The sequence below is a fragment of the Hylobates moloch genome, unplaced genomic scaffold, assembly GCF_009828535.3.
Source record: "Hylobates moloch isolate HMO894 unplaced genomic scaffold, HMol_V3 SCAFFOLD_40, whole genome shotgun sequence".
Taxonomy (NCBI): domain Eukaryota; kingdom Metazoa; phylum Chordata; class Mammalia; order Primates; family Hylobatidae; genus Hylobates; species Hylobates moloch.
In genome coordinates this window covers 1,452,387-1,461,958 of record NW_026652315.1, presented here as the reverse complement: position 1 = coordinate 1,461,958, position 9,572 = coordinate 1,452,387, and the positions used below count along the sequence as shown (strand labels likewise).

General features: G+C 42.5%; 1 pseudogene; it reads right to left on the bottom strand.

The window, feature by feature from the left end:
• Positions 1-5,787: 5,787 nt before the first annotated feature.
• Positions 5,788-6,654, bottom strand: LOC116463530 (acidic leucine-rich nuclear phosphoprotein 32 family member B-like; annotated as a pseudogene).
• Positions 6,655-9,572: the final 2,918 nt, after the last annotated feature.

The following is a 9,572-nucleotide window of genomic DNA, read 5'->3' as shown; positions in this document are numbered from 1 at the left end:
TTTAAAAATAATAACAACCATTATTATAAACCAATATATGTGACAGTACTTAGTTGAAACAAAAAGGAGTTTTAGTAGACAGTATTATACTACATATGAAAATCAAGGCGAAGTTTATGCAACTTAAAATGTTTACAAGCCGCAATGCAATCTAATGTTTGTGAATGTCAAAGTATTATGAGGAAAAGTGTCTATACAATCACAGAGTTATGTTTCCTCACAAAGTTCTTCACAAAGAGTGAAATATGTTTTTATACCTCTCGGTTTCAGTTAGAGGCATATTTTGTGCCATATTTATGTTAATGTGCCTATACATGATGAATGAATTATTTCAGTCATACATTGCCTAAATCATAACTTTAAGATGCTTGGGAAAGAATCAACAGCTAAAACCTCATGAAGTTCTAATGTCTGTGTTCCAAAATACATCACATTATTAGGATGCAGGGAGAGATGTATGTGCGCTCCCTGGGGTGGGCATTTCTAGTTACTAGACCATCTCCATTTTTAGCATTTGGCATCCTCATACTTTTATAAATATGACATTAATAGGAGAGCAATAATACAATTTTACAGATGGAATAACAGATGTGCCTGCATTCACTGAAAGAGTGCAAATATTAAGTCCTTGTGACTTCAACTGACTCTTCCAAATTGTATGAATTTATCAATGTATTAGATAAACTCAGCTTCAGAATTATAAAGAAAAAATGTTAGACCAACTGATGTGGCTAATTAACAGTAGTACGATTTTTCTAGCCTGAGAGTTTAAAATGGACTTAAAGTCCTGTTCTTGCCTTTTATTTTCTGAACTTGCCGCTTTTGCATTCTTTGAGTTCAGTTTAAAGACAGTTTAAGTCCAATTTAGACCCTCAGGCTAGAAATCATACCACTGTTAATTAGCCACCTTATTTGGTCTAACAGTTTCTGAAACTGGGTTTACCTAATACATTGATAAATTATTTCAAAGGTGTTTTTATAGTTCAAATCACTTCACTTTTACCCTGATAAATATAAATGACTAGGAATGATCTTCAGATAGCGTTTAGCATCTGTAACCAATCTGACAATAATGTGTTCATCAGGTACCTATGGATTAAATCACACACTGGCATATTTAAGCTGAATGTCAGTCTGGAAAATAAATGTACTATATTAACTGAAATACCACTCTTTGTGTAGGTATTTTGTCATATATTTAAGAAAAATTAAATAGAATGTAAATCGTATGACAATAACTTAAGTCTATTAGATCTTCCATTTCAATTTACTTGTATTCTTTGAAGCAAATTTATAAGATTCAGATTATTCACAAAATGCTCCCAAGTGAAGAAAATACTTTAACCACATGAAGTATCATGCTACACAATATGGTGTGGTGGTGAACGGTGCAGGCTCTAAAACCAGAAAACACAGGTTCAAGTCCTGGTCCTACCACCTTGGGAAAGTTACATGGTCTCTCTGTGCCTCCATTTCCCCATCTAAAATGTGGGGATGACAATAATAGTGTCTTTCACAGAGTTGTTTTGATGAAAATAATATATATAAAGCACTGTGAACACCAGTTAGTGTTACATAAGTGTTTGCTATAGTTATTTTAACATTTCAGATTATAAATATCTACCCTGTTATTCAGATGACAAACGTCCCTAAGCTGATAACATGATGAAGAGCTTTTGGGTTTCTTAATTTCTATCAGTTTTCTGAGGGAAAAAACACCACATGAAGAAGAGCAACTGAAGCAGGCGTGAGAAGGAAACTTGGCTTAAGATTGGGGGGCTTGGGTTTATTAGGCTTTTGTCTTTTAAAAATGTCCTAAGCTCCATTGATAAGAAGATGCTTAATATAAATCTAGCTAAAAAGGACCAATAGACCCCACAAGACACTGAGTTAGAGACAAAAATAGAAGGGTAATAAATGAAATATGGAAAATTACACAACTAGAAAAATAAACAACTACCAGTACCCAAAATGTGGTTAAATCTCACAGGATTATGTTGAATGAAAGAAGCCAGCCACAAACGCACACACACTGAATGATTCCATTTATGTGAAGCTCAAGAACAGGTGAAACTAATCCATGGTGACAGAGGTCAGGATCCTGGTTAACTTTGAGGGGACAGCAACTGAGAAGGGGCAAGAGGCAGCCCTCTGTGTTGATGGGAACATTCTGTATCTTGAGCTGAGTGGTGGTTACATGAAAGTGCACATATGTAAATACTATGGAGTTGGCCAGGCGCAGTGGCTCACGCATGTAATCCCAGCAGTTTGAGAGGCTGAGGCAGGCAGATTACTTGAGGTCAGGAGTTCAAGAATAGCCTGGCCAACATGGTGAAACCCCATCTCTACTACAATACAACAATTAGCCAGGCGTGGTGGTAGGCGCCTGTAATGCTAGCTACTCGGGAGGCTGAGGCAGGAGAATTGCTTGAATGCAGGAGGCGGAGTTTTCACTGAGCCAAGATCGAGTCACTGCACTCCAGTCTGGGCAACAGAGAGAGACTCCATCTCAAAAACAAAAAAAATACGGAGTTGTAACTTAAGTTATATGCACCTCACTGTATGTAAGATACTGTCTTAGTCCATTTGTGCTGCTATAACAAAATATATGAGACTGGGTAATAGGTAAAGAATAAAAATCTTTCCTTGGGTACTTTCTTCTCACATATGTCCATTATCAGCCCTTTGCCAAAGGCTTAAGGGCATCTTCCATAGCTCTCCAGAGTGCATGAGCTCTCTTCTCCCACCTCTTCCCTGGTACTCTACCTCACAAATTCTACCGGCCTTGAAGACCTTCCCAAGCTCCGATCTCTGTCTCCTCAATCCACCAAGACCACTGGACTTTGGATTCCCCTCCCTGCGTTGGAGCCTTAAATGCTTCTAGCAGTAAACCGAGGACACTGTAGGGTTCACCTTCTTTTAGGGATGATAGTTCTGCTCGACCTGTTCTCCGATGTCTGAAAACTATTGTTTTATATATGTTGTTCCATTTTCCTAGTTGTTCAAGGTGGGAGGCAAATCTGGTCCCTGTTATCAATTGTGGCCACATGTAGAGGTTGCAGGATGTTGTTTAGATCTGTATTTTTTTTTTGAGACGGGCTCTCACTCTGTCACCCCAAGTGGTGCCATCTTGCCTCACTGCCACCTTCACTTTGTGGCCTCAAGTGATCCTCCCACCTCAGCCTACCAAAGTGCTGGGATTACAGGTGTGAGCCACTGCACCCCGCCTAAAATTGTATCTTTCTTATTATCAGTGAAGTTAAACATTTTTTCCTTGTGTCAGTGGCATTTGGGTTTATTTTTCTTTGAACTTTCATATACTTTTTTCCATTTTTCTTAGAATTGTTGGTCTTTGTCTTCTCTACTTTTAGAATAGAATGAATATGATATTAATCATACTTTGAATTGTGGCCATGATGGAGTACCTGTATTGATGACAGTCTTCCAGCATAAACAACTACAAAGCTGGACAAAGTACATGAAGAAATTGTCTTCTTCATGTACTTTGGGCAATAGGCTGTTCCAGGTACAGTCTGAGAAAAGGGAATCACATGAAGTGACTTCTGTGTTTTTCTGGTGGGGAAAGTTTCTAAACCTTCAATTACAGCAGGAGGAAGCAGAGTCCAAGCCAAGAAGATCAGTCTTGTTTGGTGGAGGAAACAGAGACTGCCACTCAGGGCTGCTAAAATGTGTGTGGCAGAGTATCAGAAAAGACGGAGTTGCAGAGAAGAAGCCCCAGAAATCTTACAGAGGTTGCTGCAGGTCCTTGGCCAAATCCCAAACGATGAATGTGCGGACTGAGACTCTGCAAGGCCCAGCACAGAACAGCCGATGGGGAGCTGAAAGCTAAACAGCGATTTCAGTGGTCACAGACTGCTGGAGATACACCTGAATTCTGGCTCAGCCAGAGTCTCCACTCTTGAAATCTCAGGTCTTGATGAATATTCCAGACATTCACAGAGGGCCTAGAAGGCCATGCCTTGGGATTAAGGAAGATGCCCTGGGAATAAGGGCAAAACTGTAAAACAGCTCACCCTAACAAAGCCTAAAATGTAGCCTTGACACTCGTGATCAAGTTAACCCATCAGCAATTTAATTCCATGCCAAAATAAAACTCAACACTAGAGTAGGATAACTAACCCACATCTCTACAATGAAGGTTCACGGTGTCCAACAGCTCAAGAAATACTTACTAGATGTGTGAAAAAGTGAGAAAATATATCCTAAACTTAAGAGAAAACCAGTCAATATGAACAGACCCACCGTGCATGGTGGCTCACGCCTGTAATCCCAGCACTTTGGGAGGCCAAGGCAAGTAGATCACTTGAGCTCAAGACTTCGAGACCAGCCTGGGCAACATGGTGTAACCCCATCTCTACTAAAAATTCAAAAACAAGTCAGGTGTGGTGGTGTGCAGGGGTCCATAACCCCCAGGGTGTGGACTGTACCCATCGGTAACCTGTTAAGAACCAGGCTGAGCAGAAGGAGGTGAGTGGTGGGCAGCCAGCATTACTGCCTGAGCTCTGCCCTCTGTCAGATCAGCAGGCATTAGATTCTCATAGAAGCGTGAATCCTAATGTGAACTGCACATGCGAGGGATCTAGGTTTCACACTCTTTATGAGAATCTAATGCCTAATGATCTGAAGTGGAACAGTTTCATACCATAACCACTGCCCCCGATCCCGTCTGCTGAAAAACTGTCTTCCACGAAACCAGTCAGGACTGCTGGTGGCACATGCCTGTGGTCCCAGCTACTTGGAAGGCTGAGATGAAAGGATAGCTTGAGCCTGGGAGGTGCAGGTTGCAGTGAGTTGAGATCATGCCACTGCACTTCAGCCTGGACAACAGAGTGAGAACTTATCTCAAAGAAACAACAACAAAAAAAGGGCCAGGCACGGTGGCTCACACTTGTACTCCCAGCACTTTGGGAGGCTGAGGCAGGCAGATCACCAGGAATTCAAGACCAGCCAGGTGAGGTGGAGGTTGGAGTGAGCCGAGATGGCACCATTCCCCCCCCCCCGGGGGAAAAAAAAAAAAAACTCTAAAAAAAAAAAAAAAAAAAAAAAGAGCAGACCTATAAATGGCTCACACATTGAAATTAGCAGGTAAGAGCTTTAAAGTAACTACATACATACATTAAAGAATTTAGAGAAATATCAACACCTGCGAAGATGGTGAAAAAGGAATTTAGAGAAAAAAGTTTTAGTATAAGTATGTCCTAAATATGCATGGTACATACTCACTGAAAAATAGTTTATTTTTTATCAGAAATCTAAATTTAACTGGGTGTCCCATATTTTATCTGGCATATCTACCCCAAAGCCAAGCAGGAGAGAATCCACAGTCTTATCTTCCAGCAGGTGACCTAGCCTAGGACAGGGTCTGGCCAGGGGCAATTCTGAAGTGGATGGATTAGAGATGCCAGTCACTCAGTGTGTCAAAGGTTTGCCAGATCTGCATACAATCAACATTATTATTATTATTTTAATGTTAAGATTTTATTTACAAAGATTTTTGTTGTACAGGAAGTAAAAATGCTGTTACAATCTCGGTGTAACTGGTAGCCACAGATGGTTGACTCACCAATCATAGCTATCTATGCTACAGCAAGAGTCTCACACAAAAACCTAACAACGCTTACAATTTTGTTGGGGTGAAGTCCCTAAGCTCGATGGTAGATTGATAGATTACCAAGAGGGACTACACGGAGGAAGACGGAATGTCACAGGAACTATTCTTTGGCTCTTTGGGTGGGTGGGAGTCCTGGAGTTTGTATCACAGCTACCTTTTTTTTTTAAACAGCTACCAAATCCATGAGCAGTCCAACCAATACTGAACAGTTCTGTTTCTGCAGGTCATCTGGGGTCTTAATCATATTCTCCTTCATCATCTGTTTCTCTCTTCCTCTTTTTACCTTTCCCGCCCATCATCTGTTTCTCTCTTCCTCTTTTTACCTTTCCCGCCTTCTTCCTCCTCTTCATCCTCATCCTCATCTTCTTCCTCCAAGAAGTCCAAATTCTTCTTCCTCCTCACTGACTTCGTCTTCGTCATCTCCTTCTACATTTTCATCTTCATCATCTTCTTCATCAACCTTCTCTTCTTCACCATCCTCATCCTCCTCGTCTTCCTCATCTTCTTCTTCACCCTCCTACTCTTCATCCACACCATCCACCTCAGCATCTGATTCAGGTGCTTCCTGGTCCTCTTGGTCATAGCCATCCATGTAGGTAAGCTGGGGCAGGAGCTTGAAGACACTCTCTCGGTAGTCATTCAGGTTAGTAACCTCACAGTTAAAGAGGTCCAGGCTTTTCAGACATTCTAACTTTTTCGAAGGTTCCAAGGTGCTTATATCTTTCAGTTTATTTGCCCTTAAGTTTAGATGTGTGAGATTTGGAAGTTTTTCAGCTAACATGTCCAGACCTCCAAATATTCTATTTTCACTGAGTTTAAGCTTTTTCAATTTAGGCAGCTTGGGAAGATTTGAAACTGAGATCAAGCCTACATTTTAAACTGAGGAACTCTAAGTTCACAAATTCAGCTGTTAAGCCCTCAATTTTTCCGTCATTTGATTTGCAGTTGTCCAAGACAAGTTCCCGAACAGCTGCCAGGGTCCAGTTCCTCAGCTCCAGGTGGATCCTCCTCTTCATGTCCATGTCCTCCTCTTCCCCCCTCTTCAAACTTAACTTTCCGCGGTGGGGGTGGAGGGGGGAGAGGCGTCCCGGCCTGCGCAGCGAGGGCCATTGGAAGGGTTTGCTCATGGCGGAGGTCGGTGGCGCGGTCCTGGGTGGCGAGCGGAGCCCCTGGAGCCAAGTTACAGGAATGGAGAGGACATTATTTTTATTTAATATTTTTGTCTAAAGCAACTTTACAAATTTTAACCTTTTATTTGGAAACATAGATTCAGAGGAAATTTCAAAGATGGTACAGAAAGGTTTCATGTACTCTTCACTCAGTTTCCTCCAAAGGTTCTATTTTGTATAAATGTAGGACAATATCTAACAGTGTCACGTGTCTAGGTCTATACCATTTTATCACATATGTAGACTCATTTAACCACCGCTACAATCAGGATACAGAACTGTTCCACTGAACGGGTGGCCTGCCCCTCCACACCTGTGGGTATATCTCGTCAGATGGGATGAGAGACTGATAAAAGAAATAAGACACAGAGACAAAGTATAGAGAAAGAAGAGTGGGCCCAGGAGACCGGCGCTCAGCATACTGAGGACCTGCACCGGCACCGGTCTCTGAGTTCCCTCAGTATTTATTGATTACTATTTTCACTATCTCAGCAAGAGGAATGCAGTAGGAGAGCAGGTGACAGTGGGGAGAAGGTCAGCAAGAAAACATGTGAGCAAAGGAATCTGTGTCACAAGTAAGTTCAAGGGAAGACACTGTGCCTGGATGTGCACGTTGGCCAGATTTATGCTTCTCTCCCCCCAAACATCTCAGTGGAGAAAAGAATAACAAAGCAGCATTGCTACCAACATGTCTCGCCTCCCGTCACAGGGTGGTTTTTCTCTTACCTCAGAATTGAACAAATGTACAATCAGGTTTTATATCAAAACATTCCATTCCCAGGGGCAGGTAGGAGACAGAGGCCTTCCTCTTTTACTAATCCTCCTCAGCACCGATCCTTCATGGGTGTCGGGCTGGGGGACAGTCAGCTCTTCCCCATCCCACGAGGCCATATTTCAGACTATCACATGGGGAGAAACCTTGGACAATACCCGGCTTTCCAGGGCAGAGGTCCCTGAGGCTTTCTGCAGTGCATTGTGCCCCTGGTTTATCAAGACTAGAGAATGGCGATGTCTTTTACCAAGCATACTGCTTATAAACATTTCGTTAACAAGGCACATCCTGCACAGCCCTAGATCCCTTAAACCTTGATTCCATACAACACACGTTTTTGTGAGCTCAAGGTTGGGGCAAAGTTACAGATTAACAGTATCTCAGGGCAAAGCAACTGTTCAGGGTACAGGTCAAAATGGAGTTTCTTATATCTTCCTTTTCTACGTAGACACAATAACAGTCTGATCTCTCTTTCTTTTCCCTACATTCCACCACCACAAAAATCCCCCTCCTGCTATTCCTCTGCACTCATTCCTGGCTCTTCCCCTCCACTATTCCTACTCCTGGCAACCACTAACCTGCTTTCTGTCTTTATAATCTCGTCACTTCAAGAATATTATAAAATGCAAAAATTAGCTAGGCATGGTGGCACCAGCTTGTAGTTCCAGCTACGTGGGAGGCTGAGGCAGGAGAATCGCTTGAACCTGGGAGGTAGAGGCTACAGTGATCCTGCCACTGCAGTCCAGCTTGAGAAACAGGGCAAGACTCTCTCAATGAATGAATGAATGAAGGCCTGGCATGGTGGCTCACACCTATGATCCCGGTGCTTTGGGAGGCCGAGGCAGGTGGAACCATTGAGGCCTGGAGTTTGAGGCCAGTCTGGCCAACATGGAAAAACACTGTCTCTACTAAAAATACAAAAATTAGCCAGGCATAATGGTGAGTGCCTGTACTCCCAGCTACTTGGGAGGCTGAGGCACGAGAATTGCTTGAACCCGGGAGGCGGAGGCTGCAGTGAGCCCAGATCGTGCCACTGTACTCCAGGCTGGGCCACAGAGTGAGACTTCATCTCAAAAACAAAATAAAACAAAACCAAACAAAGAAAAAAAGAACATTATATAAATGGAATCACATAATATGTGGCCTTTTGAGACTGGCTTTTTTTTTTCTACTTAGCAAATACCCTTTGAGATCCATCCAAGTTGTGCATGTTCCTTTTTCTTTTTTTCCGTTTGAGATGGAGTCTCACTCTATCACCCAGGTTGGAATGTAGTGGCGTAATCTCAGCTCACTGCAACCTCCACCTCCTGGGTTCAAGCAATTCTCCTGCCTCAGCCTCCTGAGTAGCTGGGATTATAGGCACCCACCACCATGCCTGGCTTTTTTTTTTTTTTTTTTTTTGAGATGAAGTTTTACTCTTGTTACCCAATACAATGGTGCGATCTCGGCTCACTGCAACCTCTGCCTCCCGAGTTCTAGCAATTCTCCTGCCCCAGCCTCCTGAGCAGCTGGGATTACAGGTGCCTACCACCACATCCAGCTAATTTTTTTTGTATTTTTAGTAGAGACGGGGTTACACCATGTTGGCCAGGTTGGTCTTGAATTCCTGACCTCAGGCGATCCACCTGCCTCGGCCTCCCAAAGGGCTGAGTTTACAGGCATGAGCCATCGTGCCTGGCCCCCTTTTATTGTTGAAGAGCATTTCATAGAATAGATGTAGCAGTTTGCTTAACTTTTCACCTATTGGGGAGTATTTGGTTGTTTCCAGTTTGCGGCTATTACAAATAAATCTGCCATGAACAATCATGTATGAGTTTTTGTGCAGACATCAGTTTATTTTCTGGCACAAATGCCCAGAAGCAATTGCTAGGTCATACATTGAGGTATATGTTTAATTAAAGAAGCTGCCAAACTATTTTCTAGAGTGTCTGTACCATTTTATATTCTCACCAGCGATGTATGAGAGAGTTAGTTTTGTCTGCATCCTCACCGATATTTG